Source organism: Ambystoma mexicanum, chromosome 5q, assembly GCF_040938575.1.
Source record: "Ambystoma mexicanum isolate Mex_15411 chromosome 5q, UKY_AmexF1_1, whole genome shotgun sequence".
Classification (NCBI taxonomy): domain Eukaryota; kingdom Metazoa; phylum Chordata; class Amphibia; order Caudata; family Ambystomatidae; genus Ambystoma; species Ambystoma mexicanum.
Window position 1 is genome coordinate 1,372,127,125 of NC_090933.1, and position 23,024 is coordinate 1,372,150,148.

Genomic DNA, 23,024 nt, shown 5'->3' on the forward strand with positions numbered 1-23,024 from the left:
AGTCTTTCAGGAGCTGCCCGTCTTCTCAATACATAAGGTTTTGTTATACAAGAGACAAGCCACCTGGCAATAGTGGTCTTAGCCACTTTACTGCAAGGCGAAAGACCAGCGTAGGATACAAACAACTGGTCCGATTTTCCAAATGCTTTGTACGCTCTATGTAGAACTTTAAAGCCCTTGAAACGTCCAGATTGTGAAAAGCCTCTTATGAAGATGAATGAGGAGAAGGATGGAAAACCAGCAGGAACATTTCCTGACTCAAATAAGAAACTACCTTTGGCAAGGAAGGAACTGTTCGGTGGACAGTCTGCTCCCTTTGGAAAATTAGAAAATGCTTCTTCTACGACTACAGCTTGGAGCTCTCTCACTCTTCTAGCCGGTCGAGACAGTCACTAGGAATGCGGTATTGCAGATTAATACTTTTGAACAAGCAGCCATAGGGTCAAAATGTTTGTTCATGAGTGCCAATAAAACCAAATTCAAATCAAACGCTCTTAAATGGGTGGATAAATACTCAAAAGACCTTCAAAAAGATGCCAAAAACCATCATTAGAAAAAGAAAAATATGTCTGCTCCTTATTCAGGGAGGCACCTGTTGCCAAAAGGTAATACGTCGATCCCGACATCTGCAGCGGCTAGAAACCACATGAAAATAACATTTTGCACTGAAGCTTGGAACTGGTGCAAGGTTTGATCAAGTGGCCAGTAACAAAAACCACCATTTACACATTCACAGTTTACTTGAGGACTCTTTCCTGGCTACCATCAATCATTTAATGTTGCTCCAAAAAGGAGACGGGAGCAAAAAACTATTCTCATGAAAGCAGGCTTTCAAGGTCAGCAATTGTGGGGAGGAATGAAGCAATTGTCCCTTATGCTAAGTTACAAGAATTCTTATTTGGGGTAGGTCCATCTGTTACGCTCACCTGGTATCCATGGGGACGCCACCCAGCCCTGGTTGGATGATTTGCACTCTCAAACCCTCTCCCGGTCCCTTGGCAAGGCCTCTGGTTAAATATGGGTCTGTAATATAGGAGAGCTGGATTCAATACCAGATTGTCTTTATGTTTACCTGCCTCCCTTGGCCTCAACTCCTTCCTCCCCCTTGGGCCTTCTCCTTACCTTAATATTGTAAAAGGTGAATTCTCTGTCCTGCTCCTCGTGGCAGGGGCACGTAGATGTGGGGGGCGAGCAGCAACCAGTTACTTCACTGGTGCAAGCCCCCCTGTGGGAATCCAGGCCTGCTGCGACTCTGTAGGTTTGCTGCTTTACAGTCTTTATACGCAGTTCTTATGTTCCTCTTAGCTCGAATAATAATGTCTTGCTTCTTTCCTTTTAGGTATGGAAAGGTATTTTGGTGTTATCATGCAGTTTGAAGAGGAGCATGGGCCAGTAGGCGAAAACACGGTGTGCGCGATGCTGTTGGTGAGTGATGCGCGATGCGCGATGCTGCTTCGCCTTTTATATTGCTAACCTGGGTCTTTTCTCAACTTGCAGTTTCGATGTTCGTCGCCGAGTGCCGTAATGTTCCAGCAATGATACTGACCAGGAGATAACTACCCAGGTAAGAATTGTGTGGCTTTCTTCATTCAGTAGGAAACGTGAGTAAACGCTTACTAATGCTGGCTTTCTTTCTCCTCTTTTCAAGTTATGGTATTCCAGGATGCATGCGGTGCCGGATGGGAGTTCGTACCTTCAGGTGAGTGGAACTGAAGTCAGTGATGGATTGAAGAGAGGATACTGTTCCAGGTAAGTTTCGTAGTGTTCTCCCTCTCTGCAGGTCCTTGGTTTCAGATAAGCTGGCATCAAAGTACTGGACACGGTGAGAATTACGCTGCCCACAGCAGAATAACGCAAAGCATGTTCTGCTGTTTGGGTGTGGTTTAAATAGTCTCAGGTAAAGTAGTCCAGGTAAAATAGCCCCAGGCCTGCCACACCCAAAGTAGTCCAGGTAAAGTAGTCCCAGGCCTGCCACACCTAAAAGACTAGACCGCATAGCTCAGTTCCTTGTAAATGAGCCATGTGTGTGCCTCCATGTTGGCTGAACCCCCCCCACCCCCACGTTAAATAGTCCCAAGTAAATAGTCCCATTCTAATGTTGGTCTTCATGATGGTTAAGAGCCTGGTGCCAAAGGCGCCAGGACTGACTCCAAGAGAGTCGTGTACGAGGTTTTAAGGCCTTTGACCTGGCCCTAACTGGAAGGCTGACTTGCCAGTGAGGGCAAGGGGCAAGGGTCATGACAGCAACAGAGGAAGAAAAGCCAAATCCAGAAGATGGAACAAGTTACCTGTAACTGTTGTTCTCCAGCATGGATTCACATGCTCATGAATATTCCCTGTCATCAGGCTGGGAATCCTCAGTAAAGAAATAAATTAGTTTCATTTCTGAACTGGCTTTCTCCTAACAACCAATCACTGAACTCTGGATCATAATGCCCCCAGCCAATGACTGCCCTCTGCCCAAGCCCCTCCTCTCGTAGCCATCTTCAGATTTGGTAGCACGTAAAGTGGCAGTAGGAGCAAGAGAAGAGCTGCAGAGTGGTGGGTAGATAGGAGGGTTCGCATGAGAATCCATGCCAGACCCATGCTGGAGAACAACAGTTACAAGTAAGTAACTTGTTCCTTCTCCAGCATGGGGTCTGGCATGGATTCACATGCTCATGAATCAAGAATACACAGCAGTACACACATGCACAACCATGGGAGGTGGCAAGGCTCAACATAAGCATCCCTTACCTCCTCACCAGGCTCACATTCAAGCGAACAGGTTGTGCAGCAATGCCTGGCCGACTCTGGACTCCTCCCTGGAATCCCATTCGACGCATAGAATTCCGTGAAGGTGTGCGTCGACCTCCACATCGTAGCCCTGAAGATGTCCAGCAGGGGCACACCAGACAGGAACGCCGTTCTAGCAGTGGGCTCTCGGACGGCCAGGCAGCGGTCGGTTTGCCAAACAGTGACAGTGGGTGATACAGCCGGAGACCCACCTCAAAATGGAAGCCTTGGACAGGGTATTCCCATGGTTAACAGTACCAAAGCGCACAAAGAGCTGAGAAGTTTTCCAGAAACTCTTCATGCGGGCCTCATAAAACATCAGCGCTCCAGCCACATCCAGCGAGTGCAAAGTCCTTTCAGCTGGCGACGAAGGTGTCGGAAAAAACACAGGTAACACCAAGGGCTCAGTTAGATGAAACTCTGACAGTGCCTTGGGCATGAACGAGGGGTGCATCCGCAGCACCAACCTCGTCTTGTTAAAAGTCAAGTAAGGTGGTTTACAGGAGAGGGCCTGGATCTCTCCCACTCATCGTGTGGAGGTGAGGGACACAAGAAAAGCAGTTTTCCACCACAAAACTTGAGGTGCAGAATGCATAGGCACAAACTGAGGTTCCATGAGCCTGGTAAGCACCACATAGAGCTCTCACGCTGAGGCTGGAGCCTTACCCGGCAGGGACGAGCGGAATAGTCCCTTGACAAATTCCTTGACCAAACGGTGCAACCACAAGGATGGCTGTCCTGGGGATCTGGTGTAGCGAGAGATAGCCGCCAGATGAACCTCGATGGAGGTGTGGGCCAGTCCCGATTTGGCCAACGACAGCAAATATGGAATTACCCTCAGCGGGTCGATCTTCTGGAACACCACCAAATAGCAAAGCTCTTCCATTTAGGTCCGTAGCATTTAAAAGTATACAATGCTTAGCCTTGGTGAGAACTTCCTTGCAGTCCGCCGGGAGATCGTAGCCACCGAATTCTAGCGCTGCAGGAGCCAAGCCTTCAGGTTCAGAGACCCTGGATCGTGGTGAAGAATGACGCCTTCTTCCCTGGCGAGAAGATCCGTGACCACTGGCAGCTTGACTGGTGGAGACGCTGACATGCTGAGAAGGTCCAGGTACCAGATCTGCCTCGGCCATGCCGTGCAACGAGGATCATTAGGCATCCAGCACTGTTTGAGTTCACTGATGGCAAAGTAACAGCAACAGAGGGAACGCATACAGAAAGAGGCCTTCCCAAGGGAATGAGAATGCGTTCCCCATGCCCCCTGCTGGGGAAACCTGCTGGGAAACCTCTGGCACTTAAGTGTTCATCGCTGTCGCGAATAAGTCGGTCTGGTTATTGCCCCATTTGCAGATCAGATTCTCCGCTAGGTCCTGACGAAGTTCCCACTTGTGGCACGAGCGAAGTTCCCTGCTCAGAGAGTCAGCGACCGTGTTCTGGATTCCTGCCAGATGAAACGGGATGAGGAACATCCCCTGAGCGACAGCGCAATGCCACAAGTCCAGCGCTTCTTTGGAGAGCGCTGGGGACCTAGTGCCCCTCTGCTTTCTGATGTAAAACATTGTGGTGGTATTGTCGGTAAAGACCTGTACCACCTTGCCCTTGAGGGACGGCAGGAACCATTTGAGGGCCCAGAACATTGCCCGTACCTCCAGCATGTTGATGTGCAATGTCTTTTCCTCCAGCACCCACAGGCCTCTGGCGTGAAGACTTCCGGTGTTGGCTCTCCATCCCTCGAGGGATGTGTCCGTCGTCACCGTCTCCTGATGTGGTGGGGTCTGGAAATCTGCGCCTCTGGTCATATGAGAGCGCCCGCCCCATCATCTTATCGCCCGACGGAACCCCTCATTGAACGCGATCTTGTCCTGGAAGCTTCCGGACACTTGAATCTAACGGGCGTCAAAGAATCCCTGCAGTGGCCGTACCAGTAGGCTGCAGAGTCGAATGAGGTAAAATGCATAACATGCCGAGTAGAGACTTGATGGCCCTCACTGTGGCGATCTTCAGAGCGAGCAGCCGTTGCACCTTGCCCAGGATGGCTGCCACGCTCTCCTCCGACTGACGGCAGGCACGATACTGCATTGAGCCGGGATCCCCGGAACAGCGCGTCCTCTGGTGGAGTCATGCAGGACTTTGCACAATTCACCGAGAACCCCAGAGCCGTCAGTAGACGGACGGTCTTCGCCGTGTGGTCGACGGCAATCCTCCTTGAGCTGGCCCGGATGAGCCAGTCGTCCAAGTAAGGTTAGACGTGGATCCCTTGCAGTCGCAGATATGCTGACACCGGCACCAAGCACTTGAAGACCCTTGGTGCCAACTTCAACCCGAAGGGAAGTGCCTTGAATTGGTAATGCTTCCCCTGAACGACAGAGCGCAGAAACTTGCGGTGTCCCTTGTGGATTGGGATCTGGAAGTACGCATCCTCCCGGTCCAACGACGACAGAAAGTCTCCCTCTTCTAGTTGTCTGAGGGACGTGCTGAAGAGTGACCATTTGAAACTTCTGGTACGTGATTTATTTGTTCAGTCAGAGATCGAGAATTGGCCTCCAGCACCCAGTCTGCTTTCTCACAAGGAAGCACCTTGAGTACACTACGGAGCCCCGGAACAGCATTGGGACAAGCTCCATTGCCCCTTTCTTTAGCATAGCCCGGACCTCCAGCAGCAGCTGAGGGACGTGGTTTTCATGACGGGCTACCAGTGGAATTTGGGGACACTTTAGTTGAAACTACAGGGTGTGTCCGTGGATGAGAGCATCCAGCACCCAACCGTTGGTGGAGATTGTCTTCCACACGCTGATTAAGTTCGCCAGTCAGCCTCCCACCGGGATGCGCAGGTGGGGACTCGACGTCACGGCCGGTTCATTCCTGCTTGGACATCTACGGGCTGCCTTTGGGTCCCTGGCAACGACATCCTCCTCCGAAAGCCTTGGAACAGCCCCCGTTGGTCTCTTGGGCCAAGGAGCGGCAGGGTTAGCGGTAATAAGAGAAACTACTGCCCTAACACTTGGCAGAATGGGGAGACTTGCCTCCTGAGGACCGAATGGACAGCCGTCGCTGCTATAGTGTTAGCTATAAGAGGGTTTACGTGTGATGCGATATACGGATTTCCTCCCCCCTGCTGAGTACATACTGCTGTAATTTGTTAAGGCAAAGCCGTCTTTATGATTGTATCAGAAGTTGTATACTTTTTAGGTAAACCATTTCTTACTTGTGGCCTATAACACCAAAACGGTGAAGTGATATAGATGTCTGACCTCGAACGCCGAGGACCAGCGCAGACTGGCTTGATGCTGAAGTGCCTGATGTTTTGCTTTATGCCGTTCTGGTGCTCCTGGGAAATGTAGTTTCCCTTTCCAGCACATATGCACAGTTCAGAATGTGTGGGAGAGTCATCCAACTAAGTTTGCTCGCTACAGAATGAAGTGTACCTTAACATAAGCAGAGTAACTAACAAGATTGTCAGCCAGTTAAGTTACAAACACTTCCGTTTTTTTACAGCTTATCGTAATGAACAAGCAAGGCAGAGGATCAATTGCTACAGTTATCGTTCTGAATTTTCAGTGGTGATCTGGGGTTTAAATAATCTCCCAGCAGTCAATCCAGTCATGCAAAATCAAACAGTACAAAACACAACCTGTCAGCCCAATGCATTCCAAGTGAGTTGTGGCTCATGGGGAACACGTCTCCATCTCAAGCATGTCCCCAGGCAGTGATTATTTTCATATTACTGCAAGCAAACACTTCACTGAAGTGAAACCCTGTTGTCCACAACCTGCAATTTACCTCCCTAGAGTTGCGTGGCTTTGCAAGGCAACTCCGAGTTTGCAAATAAACAGGGTAAATTTGTGAGAGCAAGAGGAGACAGGCAAGCCGTTATCATCCTTAACCGTTAACTGGATACAATGATAGCACAAAGGTTCAGTAGGAGAGAGGTTATTCAAAATTACAGTGTATTTAGTATTCTTACATGGTCACACAGTCTGAAAAAGGGGAAACAAAGCCTCGGCCTATCACTCCGCGACTGATGGGCAGACTGAAAGGACAAACCAATCTATGGAGCAGTATCTCCGGTGTCTTATCTTGCAGCAGCAGTTCTCCTGGTTGAGTGTTTTACGGCTTGCCGAGTTCGCCTACAATAACGTGGCTCACTCTGCTACGGTCTCTCTCCTTTCTACGCCCTCTATGGCCAACACCCCAAGGTCTTGCCCGTCCCTGACACTTCTGTCTCTTTGAATCCTGCGGCCACGGCTTTTCTTAAGGATCTGTCTGCTGTTCATGCTTGTACCCCGGGTGTGGTTGTCTTCCCGTCACCTTCGCCTGGTTGGTTGTCGGAAACTTCTGCCTCGCTTTGTTGGGCCGTAGGTGATCTCCCAGGTTGTGAATCCATTGGCTTTTCATCTGGTTCTCCCGAGCTCTTGGCGAATCCATCCTGTTTTTCATGTCTCCCTTCTCAAGCCTTGCCCCGATTCATCCCGTTTCCGTGCCCCGGTGGCCCTGGCCTCCCCTGATGTCTTTGAAGTGTCAGCTATTTGGGTTCCCGTTGGTTTAGGGGTGGGCTCCAGTATTTGGTGGATTGGACGGGTTATGGCCCGGAGGAGTGCTCTTGGTTTCCGCCCAGGATGTTAACGCTCCTCAGTTGGTGGCCCAGTTACATCGGGATCACCCGTCCTGCCCACGGGGTCGTGGGCCGTTGGGGGGGGGGGGGCTATGTTAGACGCTCCTCTGCACACCAGAACACTGCTAACACCTCCACAACACCTTCCCCGGGTTCCCACACTACTCCCTCCAGGTTTCGAGACTCACGTGATGTGGTTGCCCCAAAAGGACCGAAAGCTGCGTACCGGTTACAATGTACGTGCTCGGGTGCAGCCCTTCCTGCATTGGCAGTTGCCATGGAGAGCATACAGCAGAAGGGGCGGCAGAACGCTTCCGCATCAATCATCTGCTCACGTGATCCAGAGCGGCGTTTCCCACGTGACGATGGAGGGCGTCACAGATGCACGGAGCACTCACCGCTTCTCATCTGTCTTTCGACTCTAGCACTACGTTTGGACTTTGCTCTATTGGTTTACCTTGACTTTGGATCACTCACCTGGGCTCCCTCGGATTATCCTTTTGTACCTTTGTTTGGAACTGTTTACTCATTGCTGAACCTCGGCTCGTCCCTCACCTGCCTTCGGATCATCCCTTGGAACTTTGTTTGACTTCTGCCCTTTTGGGACTCACGCTATGCCTCCAGCCCTAGATTCAGGTGGGCTGTCCTGTGTCCACGTGTGATTCCGGTCCCTGTTGTTCTGGGGACTACCTCTCATCTGAGTCTCGAACCTCCTTCACTAGGTCTCCCGGGTTTTCTAACCACCGGATAGGTGATTATTCAGATCCTGTGATTCTTGTATTCTATTGTATTTGCCTGGTACTTAACTCCATTCTTTCTGCAGCAGCATCGGTGTTCCTGAGGTTCCGTGGATCCAGGAAGCAACATCTCCCACCTGTGGCTCAAAAGGTCGCACAGCAGGGTTCTTTTGATTCCCCTGTGCATCACTTGGGGACGGAGGTCTCAACGGTCTACACGACACTCAAGTCAGAACAGGTCTCATGGGGATCGGGGGGGGGGGGGGGGCTGCCAGGGTGGGCCATGGTGTTCCTAATGTCAAGATCCATGTGCTCCAAGCCTGCCACTGGTGTGCAAGTGGAGGTAATGAAAGAGTGAGGTGGAGTACAGTGGGCTAGTGCAGCATTGCTTCATGAAATTGGCCGTAGAGGATCTGCAGCATTGGCAATTCATCCCGGAAACACGCTGCAAGTCCAGAGAAGGAGAGGTCAATTTATCCCGACAAATCAAAGGCTGAGGCGGCAAGGAATTAAATACATGCTCCTTTACCCAGCAAAACTAAAAGTGCTTCACAAGGGGAGGGCTCTGTTCTTTCAGACTACAAAAGAGGTGAATGCATGTGTGGACACCAGTCAAATTAAACTCATTGCTGAGAAGGACAATAACTCGTAATGTTCAGCTGGTATAAGAGACGTCACTACAAATGAAGTGCACAGGCATGAGTAGACATGACCACCAGAGAGCACGGAGAGGCTGCAAGCTTGGTGAAACCCACAAGCACCTTCCTGGATCTAGAACTGGGAATCTGTGCATTGGAAGCCGATCAGCAGGTTCAGTCCTCGGAAGGTCCCTTTTTTCTACTTGTGGATACCAGGAGGTATCCAGCCGCCAAGTTCCACTAGAAAAGGTGGCGCAAATGGTGGTTACACCTCTACAGACGGGTTCTGGTGGGTGGTTTGTTCAAGTTCAAGGTAGTTTGTTATTGTTACAATACAGCATAGGTTAACAAGGGAGTGGAAGTTGGGTTACTATGGGGGGATGGAAGACCAAGGACAAAAAGGCATAAGAGTATCTGCTATGGGAAGGGAGGGTGGAGGGCATATGCGATATGACAATTGTGATATATCAATGTTGATTTTATATTTGCAAAAATCAAAATAAAATAATCTTCATGCATCTTGCATATAGTACGGGAGTACCTCACAGATTATGGTTAGAGTCTTGCCTCGCAAAAGACAGCGCCTCTCTCTCAGCAATACTGCTCGCAGCTCTGTCCCTTCCACTATCTGTAATGGCGGCTATACCCGTTTGAGCAGAGAATGGTTGTCTAGGACAGCCGTTTCAGTAGTGCCCTTCTTTCTACCTTTACATACTTTATCCCCCGCGGTGAAAGTAATCAGCCATTTCTCTGTCGGGGTTGGAGTTTAGGTCCCCCTGAAAAAGGCTTTGCACCATCCCCAAACTGGAACTTGCCTCAACACTGTTGGGGCCCTGGCAGTGGTCTTGGAAGGTAGATTATAGGAGTTGTTTTGCTTTGAGCTTTTGCTGGCATCTTTCAAATCCAAACGAGCCCAGAGTAGAAACGTTTAAGACAGAAGATAAATGCAGCTGCTTGAAGAACATGGAAACAATTATTCCTCTTACCTGAAGCATTGATTGGCCATCCCGGTCACTCCACCGATCTGCAGATGCTCAACTGCAATGCACCTAAAAAATTATATTTTTTTAGTTAAGTGTCTGTACGGCATCTTGTTCAATTATAATCATTGCATTGCTTTCATTACCATTGTGATGAATCCCTGGATGTCATCACTTATTTCTCCCCAAGGAGGAGCTCCTTCCCTTGAGGCTAGAGCGGTTCAGGCCGCTATCCAGCAGTCCGCCTGTGGGTGGAAAACAGTGGGAGGATCTCATGGGGAGAGACTCCACCTCTGGGGACAAGGACAAACGTCCAGGGAGAAAGCGGTACAATCACCCTCCCAAACCAGCCCTCATGTCCCCAATACATACCCCAAATCCAGACCTTGTCACCCCATGTATATGTTTAGGACCATAGGTCCAACACCTACTTGGACGAAGAAGAGTACAGACTACCCAAGGGAGACTTATGGAACAAGTACTGGGAGGAGGTACGGAACCACGAAGAGTGCTACTAGCAACATAGGTGACCATTCTTCTAGTGGTCCTCAAACTTACATTGAAGAATCTGAAATGACGAGGGTCTAAAGGAAGGGGCAATCATTCCCTGGAGTGTCAGAGCAGAGAACAGAAGAGGTGGCTGACCGGGACACTTAGAGGCAAGCAGCGACATACCCATCTGGTTCGTGCAGACAAAGCGAGAAAGCGAGGGGGGGAGCAGAGGTCCAGGCCTGTGAGGCAGCTGAACTCATGGCCGAGAGAAGATGCACAGCCTAAGAGGAACCAGATGCAGTGGAGCCACTGCAGCACACCGGAGAGCGAGAAGCCACAAGAAACTCTAGACAGAAGCCAGAAGAGCCCAGGACCGGCCGGTTCGCGAGGCTACAATTGAGTCAGGGGAAAGACTGAAATCCCAAAGGAAGATTCATACGAGAGATATCATCTTCTTCATGACAGTACGTGGCAGAACAGCAATACCCAGTCCAGGAGAAGGGAGTCCTTCTCCTGGACCAAAGACATTGGCACAACCTTTAGTTTAGTTACGAGTGTAAGGAACAGAGATAGGGACTTTGACACAGGACGGTGGGTGGACTCCAAGTCATTACAACATACTAACAACCCTGTTAGTATTTAAGTTGAGGCAGGGAAAACCCTCCCAGAATTAGGGAAAGTAAGGTTTTCTCTTTATTTTCTTTGCTAATAAAAATCTTTCGCAATCACCATAACATCTGTGTGTCAGTCTCCTCCATCTGAATCCTTACTTGTGTACCTCATTTCCACTTATGGATGCAATCATTACCCGTAAAATGAGTTACATCAGATAAGAAATTAAAAAAACATGCCCAATACTCATCCAAGTGGAGCACAGTGCCTGCCCTCAATGTTCCTCCCAGTGGAATGCACTGGATTCCCTCACAAACCTCTCCAAGTGCAAATCCCTAGTCACTCTCACAGTTTTCCAATTGCTACACAATAGTTACCCTCACAATACCTCCAAGTGCCAAACATAACCCATCCTCAATTCCTTCTAGTGCAATACCTTGGCTACCTATCCATTCCTTCTATCTTCAACACATTTGGCTAACTAGAGAGTGTGCAGTGTAAAACAACTCCATGTTGGACCATGTGGTTAGTAATGTAGAGGTGGTAGGGTTTTACTGGATACAAGAAATGGCTGAGGTCCCTGCCCACACCAACTTACCCGAGTAGTGGCTGTAGGGTGTTCCGTCGGTGTCCACAGGTGAAGAGGGGCAAACAGGGAAGGGGATATGCCAAGGAAGGAGGCTGCCCTTTGCCTCTGGCCCTTAGCCAGCTGCCCAGGGCGGTTTTCAGAAGATGGTTGCATCAGGTCACGTGATGCATTTGGGAGCCAATCATACCCAGTAGGGGTGGCCAGTCGGTGGGGAGGACTGCCTGCAAACACACAGCAGGAAGCCACAAGATGGGAAAGAAACCCAAGGAAAATATTTAAAAAGCACTGTTACGGAAAGCAGGCTGCCGATAAAAAGGCGCTCACATCCTACAGCACATCATCCAAAAGGCTCTGAAGTCAAAGCGGATAAAGGAATGCTGGTGTACGGTTCTTTTATTTGTTATATGCTCGTACATACTTTTCTCTTCTGGCACACCAATAGGCGGTTTTGCGAGTTTTGTGTATTTAAAAAAAAGTGGAACTCAAGTGACACTATAAACAAATAACCTAAGCAGCTGTGTATCTAAACAATAAAAGTCCAAAAGTCTTTAAAAAAATATATACAAAGTCCATACAGTGCACTGTACCAAAATCTATATATAAAACACCCTACTTCCAGGAGGGTCTCAAGGTCCTTGTTACTACTCTTTTCCTGATTTTGCTCTTGGTGTTGATGGCCCTGTGGCAAGCAGTTCTAAGCTATAGTTGGCAGCAGAAACAGTGTATGGGAGGGGCACAAAATATTATCTTTGTCTAGGCTGCGTATGCTACAAGTAGCCCAGCAGGCAGTTCCAGCGTGGGGGTGGGAGGGCCTACAACTCTCTTAAATCTGTGCCACGTTTGCCAGGTGTGGCCCTGGGAGTCCTGGTAGGCCACCCGACAGGGGGGGAGGGAGGGGGGGGGGAGGGTGGCCCCTTCAATTTTATCCAGCCCAGGAGGGCTGAAAGCCGAGCGCTCACTGCTGTGGGAAGCGTCCGTAATTATTAGTGGCCGGGGCTTGCAGTGCTCCCCTGCCAGTCAGGGGAGTGCCTCAATGCATGCCCGGGCAATGGCGGTGACAGGCGCAGAGTGCCTTCAAACCCATAGAGGGTGTTTACTGCTAACCCTGGCGCTCCGCACCCACCTGCAACTCTATAGGAAAGAGCCAACGTACGACAGTACTTTACTCAGTTTTCTTTTTCGTGTTAGGATGCCTGGCACGGTTCCTTTGCTTTTAATCCCCATACTGGATATAGAGCATAAACAGCTTGTGAATATAGGAATGGACTGCACTCCCGTGATCTCAGACAATGGAAGCACAAACATTGCAAAAATATTCAAATTTTATGTAAAGCCCAAGTCTTGAGGAGGTAAACAGATAACATCTGCAACGCGTTTGGCACCACTCGGTGCTTGATCACATGGCTAATGAAGGGTAGAACACTGCACACATAAATATGACGTCCGTCATCCTATCGATGTTCACAAACAGCCTGGTCTTGGTTGGCGACCATGTTTAGCTACACTACTACACACAAAATGTCATGTCGCCTTCTTCAAAGGCAATATAGACTCTGCATTCAGTGCAAGAAAGAGTCCATATTCAAGCCTGCACTCGGCAGCATCTAACAACAGGGCCAAACTTTTCAACGCCTGCAAGGAACTTGCAAACGCTTCTGCAGCCTCATCTTCCGCTGTGCCCACCCAAGCCCACTGCTTGGCATTGCATCACATTTCACCAACAAAACCTTGGGCATCCTTTCCTCCCACCTCACATTCACCAACATACTCGGAGCCCTCTCACACACTTCTCCCCCCTCTCCCTATTCCCCCCCCAATCACACCTGAGGAGGTTACTAGGCTAGTCTGGTCTATGAAAGCCCCTGGGGCACCCACTACTCAAAAAACCTTCTGCCGACCCTTCTATCCAGGAAAACTATCGCCCTATTTCCATCACTTCTTTCCTGGACAAACTACTGAAGAAGTTGGATCTCAGCTTACTCCCTCACCCAGAATCTGTTGGTTGTCTCCACGATCATCAGTTTGGCTTCAGAGCATCCAGAGGCACGGAACTGCTCTCCTGAACACCCGTGAAGACCTGCTCTCAAATCCTGACGAACTCTCCATCTGTCCTCATTCTCCTTGACCTTTCCTCTGCATTCGACACAATGAACCATAACACCCTGATCAATCATCTCTGTGATACCTTGGGCATCACTGATCAGGCCTTGGCGTGGCTTACCTCCTTTCTCTCTGACCGTTCTTCCCAGGTGGAACTTGGCCCGGCACCCTTACCCACCAGTGAGGCAAACAACCTGGGGGTCATCTTCGATTCCATTCTATCCTTCTCCTCGTACATCTCAGATACATCCAAGAAATCCCACTACCAGCTACACCTCCAAGGTATCCTACCTTTTATCACTTTCCCCCAGAGACTCATTGTCTCCAAAGCTCTGGACTGGACTACTGTAACAGTGTCTTTCTCAATCTCCCTGCTTCTACACTCAGACCTTTACAACCCATCAAGAACAGAACCGCGAGACTTCTCCTTGGCCTCAAGACCAGGGATCTCACCTCTCTGGCACTGAAATCCCTCCACTGGCTCCCCGTGGCAGCAAGGTTTAAGTACAAGACCCTCGGCATAGTTACCAAGACTTTCTGGGGTAGGGGGCCACAGTACTTACAAATCACTCTTCCCAAATACAATCCCTCTAGAGCACTACGCTCATCCTCCTCCAACACTCTGAGAGTGAGCCGTTTTTCCAAACAGAAACTTGGGGTTACACCCTTATCCTCTGCAGGGGCCCCCCTCCAGAATGGTCTCCCTGCCTCTCTCCAGCTCGAGCCAGATCTCCTTGAAATTCCCGGAAACTGCTCAACACCTTCCTCTTCTCCTCTGCCTTCTCTCTACCTCTCGCCTTCTACCTGTCACCACCTCCTTCTACTCAGCTTGCTGACTGATCGCCTAGCTCACCTCAGAATCTTACATGTCCCAGGACCCACACCAGTCCCTGCACTTGCCTCCGGGTCCCCACACTACTTGCCCCCGCACTACGCACTTCCCTAAGAGACAACCCTCTGCACTATTTCTGCCCTCCTGGTCCAGGTGCAACTCCCTTCGCCCATCACCCGCACTTCTGTTTCCGTCTACCCTTGCCCCCTCCCTCCCTTTGCATTGTGCACCTGAGACACTGTTAGGGGCACATTATAAAAGGCACAATACCCTGCTCATATCCCCTCCTATCCTAACTGCTGGTCACACACTGCACTATTGTCAGTTTGCTATGCTTGTACCACCCTCTCCTCCCTGCCCGTCCTGCCCCCAACCACCTGGTAACACACTTGAATTAGCAGAAATGTTGTCAGGCATAGTTTGTAAAGGTGTTACAGGGAAGGGGACACTGTCTCCCGTCCGGTGTCCCACTCCCACTTCCTGAAGATGCCTCACCCAGCTGATCCTCCCGCCCTGGTCCGCCCCCAGGAACTGGATCCAAAAGCAATGACCGTGTACTGGCCACCTGGATGACAGATACCCAGGGACTAGTGGGTGCAACACCTTCTACTTTCTCACAGGGTGCACCATGGGAAATGGAATACACAAGTGACAGAACAGTGCAAAAGGGCATAATAACAATCCATAGTCTGCTGTCACGCCTAGAGGGTAAGCCTGCTAAAGTGCAAAATGCATCTAGCAAAAAAGTACAAAAATGATAATGCAAACAGGATTGCTGGCCCGCCATGACAGGTCTGCTAAAGTGCATGGTGCAAGAAAGCAGCAGGATAATATCCTCACAATCCTATTAAGCTAATTAAGTATCTTATGTGTAAAGATATTCTCAACATGTGTACAGGAAGAGGCAAATGTGTTTTCATGGGGGGGGGGGGGGTTCAGTAGACCACCGGGGATGGCTTGCAAGGGGCGGGGTCATGAGTGGAGTGTAGATTTGTTTTGCTGGGTTGACCGTAGGTAACAAATGTTTTGTTTCGTTTACAGCTTTTTCTATGCAAGCAGCTGCAATGTTATGCAAGTACTGTTTATTATTCTATGGTTAGGGCACACTGTCAGTGGGGTGGGTGAGACTGGGGTTGGATTGTTGGTGTGGGTGGGAATGGGACGTCTGGGCAGATATTTTGGTGAGCTGGGACACAATTGCAGGGGCAGACCACAAATTGCCCCCCATGCCAGCAGAACATTGCTTTTTTCCCCTGGGAGTGGATGTCTCCCATATGGGTTGTCCGTCTGCAAGCCCAGGCTGTACCTCTGGCTGTGCTACGCTACAGATGTCACCTCCAGGGAAGAATGGGGATCCTGCTGGGGCTCCCTGGAGCTGCCGCTTTGCTTAGGGGACGGTACACCCACATGGTACATAGATGTCCGAGGTCAGGGACATCCCCTCCACCCGTCCTGGAGTTGTGGCTGGGCTGCATTACAGCTTTTCCCTTTGGGGAGGTATTGGCACACTGCCGGGACTCCCTGATGGGGAGAAGCTGTAACGCAGGCCAGCCAGAGCTCCAGCAAAGTCGGCGATAATGTCCCTGGCCTTGGGCACCCTTCTCCTATGTGGGTCTTTGACGGGGCTTGTGGGTAATACATTCTGGGTAGATTTGCGCAAGTCAGATCTCTGGATTCCCACGGGTGTCCTCCTTTGGGAAATGCATGGGGTTCCCAGTTTTCCTTGCTGGCTTCAACACCCTAGGGCCAAATCTGTAGGCTGCCCACATGAACAAAATGTGCTGTGCCGAAAGAAAGGCTTGTAGTTACCAGTGGGTTAGCCTTTTCCTTTTGCGTCCCGGTAGGTGCATTCACACATGTGAGGTACCGTTTTTGTCGGGACACCTGTGGGAACGCAAGATGGTATAACATCTGTTGTTGGCGACGTGTTTCGGTGAATGGACAGAGGGAAATGTCTCTGAAATTGGCTGGAAATAAAGACAATTTTCAGACATTTCGCTCTGGCCACCCACCGAAACACGCCGCCAACAACACATGGCCTACCTTCCAGCGTCCCCACACGTGTCCCGATGAAATCGGTACATCACATGTGTGGGCACACATACCTGGGCGCCAAAGGGAAAGCCTAAAACACGGTTAACCCAAAGTCTTTTCCGACAGCTGAGTTTCAGGATTTTTCCTGAATTGCACTCCATACCGATATGGGTGTAGGGTGTCCAAGCCACCAAAGAAAACTGGGAACCCCATGCATTTCTGAAAAAAGGACACCCATGGAAATCGGAGCATTGTTTTTCTCAAAATTCATAGAAGCCATTGCCGTACCAAGCCAACCATGTCCACCACATACCTTTTTTTCAGTATTTTCCCCGCTTTTCCCCCAAACTATGGAATTTTCCCCTACCTAGTTGTTGCCTGACCTGCGCAAATCACCCCTTCCTAAACTTGGAATTTTGTCTACTTTTCAGAAATCTATGCCTTCCTGTCCTCCAATACGGCTTTCCTACCCTTTTCTTCCATTCCGTCCACGCATGTCCAATTGGCAAAATCGCCTACCTCTCACAAAACAGGTGATAACCACGTCAAAATATTTTCCACTCAACCTGTTCTTGAAAGCCAGGACATTGGGGAATCAAGAACAAACCATTTGTTCCTAGCTCTTAAAAGGAAAGAACCACAGGCTTCTTGTACATCATTTTATTGGCATTTTTTCAAAAAATTCCAGATTTCCCCCTTTTTGGTTATTTTCTCTCACCCCTGTACAGCAACCTAGGATTCCTGGGTGGTGTTACGACCCACCCCCTACATGTGGGAAAAAAAGGGGCCAAATTTGGCTGAGATATCTCATGTAGCAAAAAAGTTAATGGCGACATGCCTAAATCACCAAAAAAGGCCTTGGCATTGGGAGGGGGGGACCCGGGGGACCCATGGCACTTAATGGGTTAAACATGCCTCTAGTATTCCAATTTTAAAGAAACCCACGGCTGACCCCCTGCTGGTTTCAAATGTATGTCCTATTTCCATATTGCCCTATCTTTTTAAACTACTTGAACAGTTGGTGTCCTCAAGTGTATACTTTTGTTTTATAAAAATCTTCTATTCTTCCAAGGAAACTGCTCTTTGTTCCGTTGTGAATTCTTTGCTTACTGAACGCTATTCTAAACACTCATCTCTTCTTATTTTGCTGGATCTTTCTGCTGCTTTTGACACTGTTAATCACCCTCTTCTCTTGGCTTCTCTTTCATCCTTTGATTTTTCTGGCTGTTATTTCTTAGTTTTAGTCATACCTGCCCCAAAAGAACATTTTCCGTTTCTTGGGCCGGCAAATCATCCAACACATTTTCCCTTGCTTGCGGTGTCCCACAAGGCTCCGTTTGGGTCCTTTTTTTCTCTCTACAATTCCCCTCTCACTGCGGCTATCTCCTTGTTTGGTTTTACACATCCATTTTTATGCCGATGATACTCCGCTTTTTCAGTGCTTTTCGTTTTTCTCTTCTGACATTCACCTCAAGAGTGTCCTCCTGTTTATTAACTATCAAACAAATATTGGATGTCTACTCACTATCTTACTCTTAATGCTGCTAAAACTGAGGTTCTTTTCTGCTAACACTCTTCCTCCCCCTATACCTCCCTCCTTTGTTTTGTTCACCCTATCCCAGCTCTTGATTTCTTCCACTACTTGCAATTTGGGGCTCCACCTTGATTCTGCCTTGTCCTTCACTCACCATATTTCACTGTCCTGCGCGCCTGTTGCTTCCATCTGCATAACATACGCAAAGCCCGCCCAGTTCTTACATTTCAAGCTACAAAACTGCAGATACCCTCTCTGATCTTTTCCCCGACTGTTCCACCGATCTCTTGGAGCTTCCTGCTACTCGTCTTGCTCCCCTTAAATCTGTTTTAATGCATCTGTCTACTGTGTCTTCTTTCTTTCTGCAACTCCATTTCCTCTTCCCTTTCTACTCTTGGCTGGCTAGCTTTCCACTCTCAACTCAAATTGAATTTTTGTCTTGTCTTCAAATCTCTCCATGATCTTGCACCCGACTATTTCTCCTCTCTGGTTTCTTTCTATACTCCTCTACGATCTCTTCATTCTACATCCCAATTTCTTCTAGTAGTTACCCATCCTCCCTTTGGTCAGTCTCGCTCTCAGTCTTTTTCACTTCTGGCACCCCTAAACCGGAAAGCCCTGCCTCCTTCTCTTCGTTCTATGTCCTCCTACTGCCTTTTTCTTAAGTCGTTGGTGTCCCACCTTCCTTCTTCACCCTGGTGAGCGAGACAGATTGCTTTAATTTTTTTGTTACCATTCATTGTATGTACTGTCCCGATTATCTGTACAGTGTCTTGGCTTAAGGCACTACATACAATTTAAATAAATACAAATATTGGCCAGGGGTACATGGCCAAATCTCCCGATACTGTAGACAGTGCCCGGACTGTCAACTGAAAAACCGAGCTGTGGTACCCAAGGCTACCCGGCAATGAATGTCCCTGGTCCAGCCACCCTTCCAGCGGATAGGTATGGACATTGTGAGTCTATTGGAACCATCCAGCTGAGGACATAAACATCTCCTGGCGATTGTTGACCATGCTACGCAGTACCCGGAGGCATTTCCATTACGGAACAGAACCACAACACAATTTTACAATGTCCTTATTCCCTTTATGGCATGGGTAGGTTTACCCAAGGAATTTGTGCCAGAGCATGCACTAAGTCCACAACACGGCTAGTGTTCGATTATGGTATGACTTAATATGTAAAGTTCATCAAATACATGAATGGCTGTGCAGAGATATAATAGCATTGGTGTAATATAGTAATGCATTGAGATAGTAGCTTGCATACATGCAGCACCTTAAGTAGCATTAGCGTCCAGGAGTAGGCTAGGTCAGGTTACACTTAAGCCCAGTGGCATAAACTACTATGATATGCAATCAAGTGTAGGTGGCTTACATGTACACAACACTTTAAAAAGCAATAGAATGCAAGGATAGGCTAATTCGAGTTTCACCGACTTAGGCACAGTTATGTGTAGGAGGCATGCCTGTGCACAACACATTAAATCGGTGGCGAGTTATAAACACGTGTTAATGTAATCAACAGTGTGTTGGTAGGGGAGAGATAGAGACTCGACATAATGCAAATAACCTGGTCACTAGAGTTTCAGTACATGTCAAGGCAATGGGCCGAATCAGCAGGATGACAGCCCTCTTCCAACCACTAGGCAACACCCGGCAAAGGTTACAAATAAATAAAATGCACCCCATCCTCATCCGGACAGCCCGCAAGTCACTCCAAGAAAGTGAAGGACATATCCATACTGGATATCCAATTGGCCACAACATTCAGCATACCCCGATTGACAGCCATAACCTCTGCCATTTCCCACCTGGACATCAGAGAATAATTTTCAGGGCTGTGCACACCTACAAAATACTTTCCCAGTGCCTCTGCTTTACCACCATCATCCACCATATCACACCCCTCATCAGTAATCACCAAAATACGAGATCCACCTCTCGCCTGCCTGGTCTTACAGCAAAACCCACCCACACCTTCGACAAACAAGTATCACTAGAGAGAGTACTACAAAAATTCCTCCAATACACCCGCTTATGACACCGAATCACCCTCTGCACCAGTGCCCTAGCCTTTTTATAGGCGACCACATCCGCCACTGCTTTAATAAGCATGGCATTCAGTCACCTCCTCTTCCTATCCTGAACAGCCACTGTACAATCCGACGACCACCATGGTACCTCAGGTTTCCCGAAGAGCTCACTTCAAGCCGGGGCCAGTTCCGCCACAACACTCTGAAAGATGTCTTGCAGAACCAAATCCATCTCATCCACAGTGGGTGGCACCCCCACCCCCAAGGCATCACCCAGCCCATCACACCCATCAACCTGATACACACCTCTCAAAACTTCACCCAATCCAAATTACAGAAGTTACACCCCATCTGGGCAGGACTTGCAGACCCTGACATGTACCTCTACGGATATATACCCATGATCACTCACCATGCGTCCTCAGTTTCCGGACACACTTAGAACTGAGACCCAGGTCAATTCCAGATAAGACCCCATACCGGTATGAACATCAGTCCTAGTATGCCCGGGCGAGTTCAATAAAACAAGCCCACACTCAGCCAGCAAGCACCCCAAGAAGACTAGCCCCATTAACATCTGTCACAGCACTATGTCACAACGTATTGTGACAATTAAAATCACCACAAAAAAAAATCTGCCACTTGCCCCAAGGCCTACTCCAAATCCACCACATGAAGAGGTCTACACGGATTGTAAAAATTCTAAACCACCAACACAAACACCCATAAACAACCTCACACCAATCATCCTCAACTCCCCTCCAAACTCAAGTACAGAACACTGAATACCATCCTTCACCAAAATCCCCCACGACCCGCCACTCTATCCTCATTCCTCCCCAGCCCCAAACACACACAGCCCCCTGCAGCAACAAAACACGCCGCCTTGCAAAAAGGGTGGCCACACCTGTAGCACCCCAACGTGTCCCACAAAGGGTGGCCAACTATAGGGTCCTGTATTGTGCAGGATTGTACAGTAATTCTGGACTCTGTCCCGCAGTTTGCCGGTTGGCTCTGCGGGACGCAGGTTGTCCCGACTTGCTCGGTTTGTGCATCTATGGTACATGACCACCTCCCGGCCCCTCTAATAGGAGCAGGTCATATACACACATTTCCTAGCAATCGGAAGAACAGTGGCTGGCAAGTGGCAGCTCATCTGCGAGACACCCTAAATAAGAGTCCTATGGCACTGCACCCGCAGCCGCTGACTGGACAGGGGTGGGGGGGGGCGGGGGCCGCCCCCCCCCCCGGTTGGTGGCCGCCCCCCCCCCCGGTCGGTCGGTCGGGTCAGCGGCTGCGGGTTTCTCCCCTGCCCGCCCGCTGCTCTGCGGTACTAGTGCATGCAGCCAGTGCTCTCGCCAGCCGTGGAGCGTTGATGGGAAGGAAGGGAGGGAGGGAGGGAGGGAGGGCACTGTCTGCTGACTCCAGAATTAGTGAGCGCCAAGGGTGCACATAATCCTCCCCAGGCCTGAGCACCAGCTGCAGGAAGCCGCTTTCCACACACCGTGGCTCGCAATAAGCAGCGCTCAGAGGCCCCAGGGCTCACTCGTAGCGCTAGATACATTATTATTATTTACAAACTGTGAGTGACGCTGTGAGGGCCGCATGCTCCCCTCTCGACCTACCTCTCGATCAGCGCCGCAGCGGGAGCCTCCGCCTCAGATCCCGGCTACTTCCCGCAAACGAAGCCGTGTGAGCTGAACACGCGCCACGAAGCCCGGCCTCTCTCTGCGCCTGCGGGTCACTGCCTTCTTCTTCTTAATTAATGAACGCGTGGGCGGACCCACGCAGGCGCTTCCCCATCCAATTGGATGATGTGCACCTATCCACTATTCAGCATTCAACCTACGTAAAACTCACAATTCCTCCCACCGTCCTGTCTGCCTCACAAAATCCAACAACACACTACTCCTCCTCCTGCCACTCACCCAGTCACCTCCCAACAAAGCCTTCCCACTCAACTCAGCCACACCTTGCGCAGACAATCGAACCCTCATCAATTCTCTCTCTACAGCGTATCTCTCACACCTAAACAGAAAATGTTCCACAGTCTCAGGCTCTCCACATACCGCACATTCCCTCGACTCTCGTTTCCCAACTCTAAACAGATATTCATTGAGCCCCACATGCCCTATTCTCAATCGATTCAGCATTACCTCCTCCCCCCTCCTCCATTCTAGACTTCCCGGATCCACCTTTACTGACACTTTCTCACGAATACCGAACATCCACCTACCTTTTACCCCACTCACCCACTTTTCCTGCCACTCATCCATGATCCGCCTCACCATCACTACCTTTGTCTCATCCACACTCAAAGGCAACCTTACATCAACTGCTTCCCTTCTCATACCCTCACCCGCCGCCAGATCCACTAACTCATTTCCCAGAATGCCGCTATGACTGGGGACCCACGCCAACTCCAGATCCATCCCCCCACGCACACATTGATCAATCTTTCTCCTGATATCCAAAATCACATCCTTCCTATCTCCATCCCCTGCCACAATCGCCTGCAACCCACTCAATGAAGCTGAAAATACCACTACTTTCTCAAACCTCAACTCGCATACCCTTTCAATCGCCATTGCAATCGCCACCAATTCAGCCGTACAAATTGACACATCATCCGTCAGACGCCCCACTTTATACTCCCCAGTGCTTTCCAAATAGTACGCCATTCCCACTCTTCCAGACACCGGATCCTTTGAACCATCCGTGAACACCCTGCACCCTTCTTTCTCTGCCACATATGCCTGACCTAAATCTTTGATCTCACCCCGCAATCCTCGCTTCTTTGACACCACACTCGTCAACTCCAAGCACACCTTAGGAGACCTCATCATCCACATCGGACACCTCACCAGATCCATATCTGTCACAACCATCAACTCGTCCACACCCCACTGCACCCCCTTCTCCCACATGTGAAACCCCAAAGTGCCCCCTTTCCTCCTCCACCGATCCCCATAATAGTCAAACCTCCAATTATACCGCAAACATTCACGTACCGGATGAGCCACACTCTTCGCACTACACTTCACCCAC

The 23,024-nt window shown here is 49.5% G+C and overlaps 2 protein-coding genes across 4 annotated transcripts in view; both read right to left on the reverse strand.

Annotated features, from left to right (window-relative positions):
• LOC138498168 (zinc finger protein 84-like) overlaps positions 1 to 23,024 on the reverse strand; it is a 228,364-nt gene that overhangs the window by 201,397 nt on the left and 3,943 nt on the right. For all 3 annotated transcript variants that reach the window (XM_069622048.1, XM_069622049.1, XM_069622047.1), the window contains exon 2: positions 9,749 to 9,811. The gene's annotated coding sequence lies outside the window, so the exon portion shown is untranslated. The remainder of the gene's footprint in view (positions 1 to 9,748; positions 9,812 to 23,024) is intronic.
• The window catches only part of LOC138498166 (zinc finger protein 84-like), a 32,296-nt gene that overhangs the window by 5,329 nt on the left and 3,943 nt on the right, over positions 1 to 23,024 (reverse strand). The window contains exon 2 of the mRNA XM_069622044.1: positions 9,749 to 9,811. The gene's annotated coding sequence lies outside the window, so the exon portion shown is untranslated. The remainder of the gene's footprint in view (positions 1 to 9,748; positions 9,812 to 23,024) is intronic.